Source organism: Micromys minutus (assembly GCF_963924665.1).
Source record: "Micromys minutus genome assembly, chromosome: 4".
In the NCBI taxonomy this organism is placed as follows: Eukaryota; Metazoa; Chordata; class Mammalia; order Rodentia; family Muridae; genus Micromys; species Micromys minutus.
In genome coordinates, this window is record NC_137973.1 from 11848190 (window position 1) to 11855229 (window position 7040).

The window sequence follows — 7040 nt, forward strand, 5'->3', positions numbered from 1 at the left end:
CATGCAAATAAATGCCACAGGCAAGTACACTCCAATCAGAAATCTCTACTTGGAGCTGATTCATTATCTGGGGCTTCTGCTAAAATATAGAGAAATTTTGGGATGTCAAAATTTGATGTGATGCTGGGGACATGTTACAAGATGAGGTCAGTCATGGACTTTGAGTTTTTCTGCTTCATTGCAGAATCTTCCAAAACAATTATCTTTCTGATATAATAACACAGTCTTGCCAAATCTGTGAAAGTATGACAGATATTTTGGCTGAAGTGAGTTTTACACACGGTAAGAATTTAAATAATCAGAAGCATTTCACTCATATTAGAAAAAAGCTTGTAGAAGAGAAAGTCTCCAGCACTGAAAGGAAAGGTTGGATTCCAGGGATGGTGGGAAAGTTGAAGAGGACTGCAAACACTCATCATGCTGAAGGGTCGCTGTCAGGGAGCTGGTGACAGATGTCCAATCTGCAGTCTCGAGTTCAGGTCAGAGAAGTATTTGCGTCTCATTCTAAGTGTGGAGCTAGAGCACTAGGTCACCGTCATTCTGGCATTGGTGCAATCTTCGTCTTACTCACATTGATTTCATCCTCAGATGTCTTTCTCACCCCTATTCCTGGCTTCTGGAAGTAATGTTTGATATTTCAGTCCCTCAAGAAGAGTGTTGTTATGGGCTTCCTTTTAAATACTTTGACTCTTAATTATGTGAGTGAAAAATGTAACAAAATGGCAGAGTGTCTTCTGTTTGGTTATATAATGCACTACATCATAGGCACCAATCCTTTCTTTAAAATCCGTGTCATGGCTCACATGCCCACAATGCAATCTGTCTCTTCCTCCTGACATTTTGAGTACACATTTCCCTCTAAGATTGCATGAGTTTCTAGCTTGCTTAGGCAGGGCGATAGCAATGCTAGTGTTCTAAGTGAGCAAGTGCCATCATCAGCCTGAAAATGCAATGTTTAGTTAAGGACAGCCTATGACTTTTAAGAGATACTGCAGTAGGAAAATCCTATGTGGAAATAGGCAAGGTGTCTGCATCTCCTTACTCTAAAAGCAGGATTCCTATCATGGTTAGCATGTGTCAACAAATTATGTAAATTACTGACCTAGAAAGAAAATCTTTTGAAAACAATATTTAAAACTATGTTCTTTTCTACAAACCTTAGAGTGCTACACGATAAATAAATAGTAGTATAGAAAATTTATACTATTTGGAAAAGCTAAATGTAGCATATTATCTATATTTCCAATGGGACAAAAACTAAAACTGAGTGCCATAGAAGAGTAATGCTTATGGGAAAATCAATTCATCCTAGTAGATTAATGGACTTTGTTTATGGAGGAGTAAGTATCGGCTCTACGTTCAAGCATTAGTACAAGTCTAAAGGATGTGAACTGACCTGCAAAATAAGGTTGTAAATATGTACAAAGATCTTCCCTGACCTAATTTTCAGAACTCCACTTGTTTTTTATACATTTACTACATATTCGTGCTAATTTTCATAATATATTTTTTCAATTAACAAAAACAAATACTAAAAATCAAGAGTAACACTCATTATATTAATTATTATGTCTGTATTAGTGACAACTTTATTGGCATGATATGACACCAGGACCAAGATAACTTATGGAAGCTTGAAATGCTGTACATTGTGGTGAGGAGCAAAGTACCAGGAATGGCACTGGAGACACAGCTGAAAGCCTACATCATGATTCATAAAGACAAGGGAAGAAGAGCTAAATGGGAATTGAAAAGTGTTTTTAAACTTTAAACACTGCACCCCTAGTTGTTCACCTCCTTTAACAAAGTATCAACTCCTAATATGTCCCAAAGAGTTTTACAAACTAAGTAGGAAATATTCAAACATCTATGAGAGCCTGTTTCCTTCAGTCTACCACTATATAAAAGACAAATTATCAACAAGTGTACAATATTTATTTTTTACTTTTTCATATTATTAATATTATGTTTCATGAAATTATAATACAATATAATTATATTGGTCATTACTATAAAACTACAAAATATTTTCCTCTTGAGAATTATATTTCAAGGTGGCTCCTTACTGATATCTAGCCCTAGTTAGCATATCCAGTTACAATTATGTAACTGACATGTTTCTGATTTTATGGATATCTGTTTTTAGTACTATTGCATTTATAATTGTTAATTCATGTACAGACATTTAGAGAACTGGAGTCTAAAAAATGAAAAGTCAGCGATTCTTACTTCTAGAACTCTTAAGTAATTTACCAGGCAGGAACTAAAAGAGCATTATACCCTGTCAGTGCTCTTATTGTGTGTTCTATTTATATTCTTATTTAGTTTGAAGACCAGGGGTTCAAATTATATATATATATATTCAATGTTAGTTTGAAACTCATCATGTAACTGAAGTTGGATTTGAACTCTTCCTACCTCTCCTCTCAGCTGCTGAAACTACAGGAATGTGCCAATAAAACTATCTAGAGCAGACTGCTGAGAACCCATAAGAGCCTCACAAGCTCTCTCCTACCCAAGGCCACAGTTAAGGCCACAGTTGAGCCCATGGGTGAGTCCACAGGTGAGACCCCATTCCCCCTCCCACTGACTAACCAGGGAGAGACTGCCAGAACTTTAGGGATGCAGGTAGTGTGGTACTTTATGGGAATAGGTCTTTTACTGCTCAGAGACAGAGAGGTCTCTGCCATCAGGACTCAGGGCCTGCCGCCAAACTGCTGAGCACATAGAAGATTCTCAGAAGCGCTCTCCCACCTGAACCTATGGAGACAGAGCCAGGTCACCTCCATCAGAATTCACAGCCTGCCTGCAAGAGCCAAACACCCAGGAACAATCTTCCTTCTGAGTCCACGGGCCCTCAGACCCACAGGGGAGACAAGCTCCAGTCAGAGATAACAAGGCCACCTAATGTCACAGATAACAAAATGACAAGAGGCAAGTATAAGAACTTAAGCAATCGAAACCAAGACAACCTGGCAACCCCAGAACCCATTTATCCCACCACAGAAAGTAGTGCATTTTCCAATATACCAGAAAAACAAGACAGGGACATAAAATCATACTTCATGATGATGATGGAGGTCCGTGAGAAGAGCATGAATAACTTCCTTAAAGAATTACAGGAGAACACATATAAACAAGTAGGAGCCCTTAAAGAGGACTCACAAAAATCACTTAAACAGCTACAGGAAAACAAAACCGAACAGGTAAAGGAATTGAAAATAGAAATAGAAACAATAAAGAAATCACAAAAGGAGACAACCCAACCCCTGAGATAGAAAACCTGGGAAAGAAATCAGGAGTCATAGATAAAAGCATCACCAACAGATTACAAGAGATGGAAGAAAGGATCTCAGGTGCAGAAGACAACATAGAAAACATTGACAGGAGATGACCTTGAACTCATAGATCTCTGTGCCTTGGTCTCCTGGGAATGACGCCACTATGACTCAAGATCTCCATGCCAAGATCCAGGTCAGACACTTGTATCTCCCAGCCTCAAGATCAGGATCACAGAACCGGGGTTGTGGATCGGCCTAAGGGCAAGTTGGGCCCAACCCCAGCGGTGAAGTTGACTGCCAACAGAACAGCAGCAGAAAGCTCGCAAGCACCCAATGTGATGCTGCCAGTGAGAGGCCTGCTTGAGGACAGTGTAGAGAGTGTCACTTCTGACAGGACATGAAGAAGTTTGGAGGTCCTAGGCACATGAAGCCCAGCTGTATCATGTGCCAGTGCTGCCCTACACCGCCGGGTGCCTTGTGTGTTATAAGGCAGGGGAGGAGGACATAGTAGGAGAGGAAGAAGCCAAGTTTAACCTCATGCTCTGCTCATGGAAGGCTCCATCTGCAACGGGATCATCTACCCAGGACGCCTTCAGATTAAGGAATCAGAGGGTGTGGTCAACGATGAGCTTCTCAACTGCTGGGAGTGTCCGAAGTGTAACCACACCAGCGAAACTGGGAAAGCCTATAAGCAAAAAAAACGTGGCCCTGTCTTTATATATGTCTCCAACCTGCCTGGTTCCTTGCTCAAACAGCAAAAGATGAACCGGGAAAACAAGGAAGGGCAGGAGACTACCAACAGCAGACGTGAGTGTGAAGAGGTTCCCCGTAGCATGTCCGATGAGCACCCTATGAAGGTGCCTGCAGATAGCATCCTCCTCTGAAAGTCTGATGATGTGCACCTGAGGAGGAAGCAGAAATATGAGAAGCCCCAAGAATTGGATGCAAGCGAGCCTCCACATTTCAAAGGTCCCCTGGTTCCTCCTCTCACCTCTCACCAAGGCTCCCTCTAAGGAGCAGTCCCAGCCCTTGGTGGAGAACCAGTCTCACTTCCAGCAGCAGCTAAAACCTGGAAAAGAAGAAAAGTTTTTCAGGAAAAGCAACGGCCCTGGAAGATCACCGAGGATAGGATGTCACTAGCCCCTTCGACGATCCAAGCAGGAACCAGAGGACGATCTGCCTGAGGCACCTCCTAAAACAAGGGACAGTGATCCGTCACAGTCTAGCTCACCTACTGTTGGGCCCAGCACTGAGGGGGCTGGAGGCCCAGAAGAGAAGAAAAGGGTAAAGATGCACCGGAAACAGTGGCTTCTAAACAAGGAGTTGAACAAAGAGCTAAGTAAGCTCAACCCAGAGATCCAAAAGACAGAGAGTACCTTGGCCCACAATTACCACTCGCCTAACAAGTCAGAGCCCGAGAGTGGGAGTAAGGAACCAAAGAGGCCCTTAAGCTACTGTGAGTCCCCTCACTGCTTCAGCGAAGGGCTCAAGGCCACTCCTCAGGAGCTATGGCACTCTCTGGGACCTGGCCTGCGCAGCCCACCTCGTATTATCCCCTGGCCCTGCCCTCTGCATCCCCACCCAAGTGAATCCAGATGGAGCGTCACATGATCTGGCCACCACCCATCAGCCTCCCACCTGAATCTCTGGATGATGAAGCAGCTCATGTCATGCATAGGGAGGTGTGGATGTCAATCTTCAGCTACCTCAGCCACCAAGATTTGTGTGTCTGCATGAGGGTCTGCAGGACCTGGAACTGCCGGTGCTGTGATAAGCAGTTGTAGACCAGCCTTGACCTGAACCACTGCAAGTCCATTACACTCCTGTCGCATCATCCAGCAACATCCTGTCTCTGTTGACCTCAGCTGGATCAGTATCTCAAGAAGCAGCTGAGTTGGCTCATCAACCGTTGCCTGGATCTGAGACTTGGTGCTGTCAGGCTGCTCATGGATCGCTGTCTCAGCCCTCTGTAGCTCCAGTTGTCCATTGCTCTGGACCCCGAATGTCCAGTGGGTAGAAGGATTAAAAGATGTCCAGATGCAGGATCTCCTGTCTCTACCCACGGACAGCAGGCCAGGTCAGATGAGCAATAGGAGCAAGCTCCGAAACATTGGAGAACTGCTCCCAGATTGCCTCGACATTACAGATGTCTCCCTGTGGCTCATTATTCAACATATGCCCTTGCTCTCCAAGCTCCACCTCAGTTACGGTAACCACGTCACTGATCCGTCCATCAACCTGCTCACTGCAGTTGGCACCACCACCCGAGACTCTCTGACTGAGATCCACCTTTCAGACTGCAATAAAGTCAGTGACCAGTGCCTGCCTCTCTTCAAACGCTGCATAAATATCTTTCATATTGGCCTGAAGGACTGCAAGCAAGTCACCAAGGGAGGCTGTGAGCAGTTCATAGCTGAAATGACTGTGAATGTCCAGTCTGGGCATGTGGAAGAGAAACTCCTGCAAAACTAAGTTAGCTCCAGGACAAGTATATAAATATGGAAGGTTGGGGGAAATGCACCCAGGGAGGGGAAAGAATGGAAATACAAGTGGGCCTCTACTTCCCTTTGGAATCTGAAACAAGAGACTACAGGGCACAGTTCTGTTTTATAAGTCTTGCCAAGGGAGAAGCCGTTCAGCCACCCATTTGGGGATGAGTGAGCCGGATGTTTTCCTTTGCTCTTTCTGCATCATTACTGCACTGCTTTCTGGACCACTTCTAAGGTGGCCTTTAGAAGACACTCGAATTGGAATCCTCTTAGAAGCTAAAACTCAGTGTTTTATCAGTAGTTTTGTTTGGGGCACCTTGTTTCTTGCAATGCTGAGGATTCTGGTGTCAACGTGGAGTGGAGCACACAGACCATCTGCAGCAGTCTTGACACATTTTGTTTAGTTGGTTATGTTACACCTTTCACTATGCAGAACTATTTTTGTATAAATTGTTTAAGTATTATGTATGGAAGATTTGAATGCATACCAGTGTTTTTATTATTTAGATTGCCACCTGTCCTTCAAGTAGGAGAGAACTTAACCTGTACTTCCTAAACATAAAAAGTCCATCTCCAGATGTGCCCAGGTATGATGGGGGCTATGACCTTCCACATAAAAAGCATGTTTAACTGGATGCTGAGAGGCTACTTTGTATGTCAAGAAGTTACAGGAGCATGTTGTGGATATTTGTAAAGTATAGTCCAGGTAAAACACTTTGCCACGTTTCAGTAGAATTCACTTTTTCCTCAAAATTTTACAATACAGACTTCAGCTTTTACACTCAGGAGGGTTTTGCTCCAAGCATGAGCTTTCTATTCTATTAACATAGATCTAATTTATATGATGAATGAAGTAAAGGAAATGTGCCCATTGCCTGTCCTTGGTCCTGCTCCTCTCAAGTGTTCAGTTTTCACATAAGTTGATAAGGTGTCTATATTCTAGTTGTCAAGTTCTAAATTCATGTGTGCCATTGTTATTTGGGGTTCCTTAACATTTTCCTGTTGCAGTCTTTGTTGAATTTGGATAAAAATTTGTACAAAACAAAAACACAAAAAATATGCAACAGTTAGAGAAAATGCGAAAATCAAAAAGCTGCTAACCCAAAACATCCAGGATATCCGCTACACAATGAGAAGACAAACCTAAAGCTGATATGTGTAGAAGAGAGCAATGACTATCCACTAAAAGGCCCAGTAAATTTCTTCAACAAAATCATAAAAGAAAACCAACCTAAACTGAAGAATGAAATGACCATGAACATTCAAGAAG

At 42.9% G+C, this 7040-nt stretch overlaps 1 pseudogene across 1 annotated transcript; it reads left to right on the top strand.

Annotated features, from left to right (window-relative positions):
• The first annotated feature begins 3460 nt into the window (after positions 1-3460).
• Positions 3461-5753, top strand: LOC308419605 (lysine-specific demethylase 2B-like; annotated as a pseudogene). The gene has a single exon. The product of its transcript is annotated as a lysine-specific demethylase 2B-like (transcript).
• The last annotated feature ends 1287 nt before the right edge of the window (positions 5754-7040 follow it).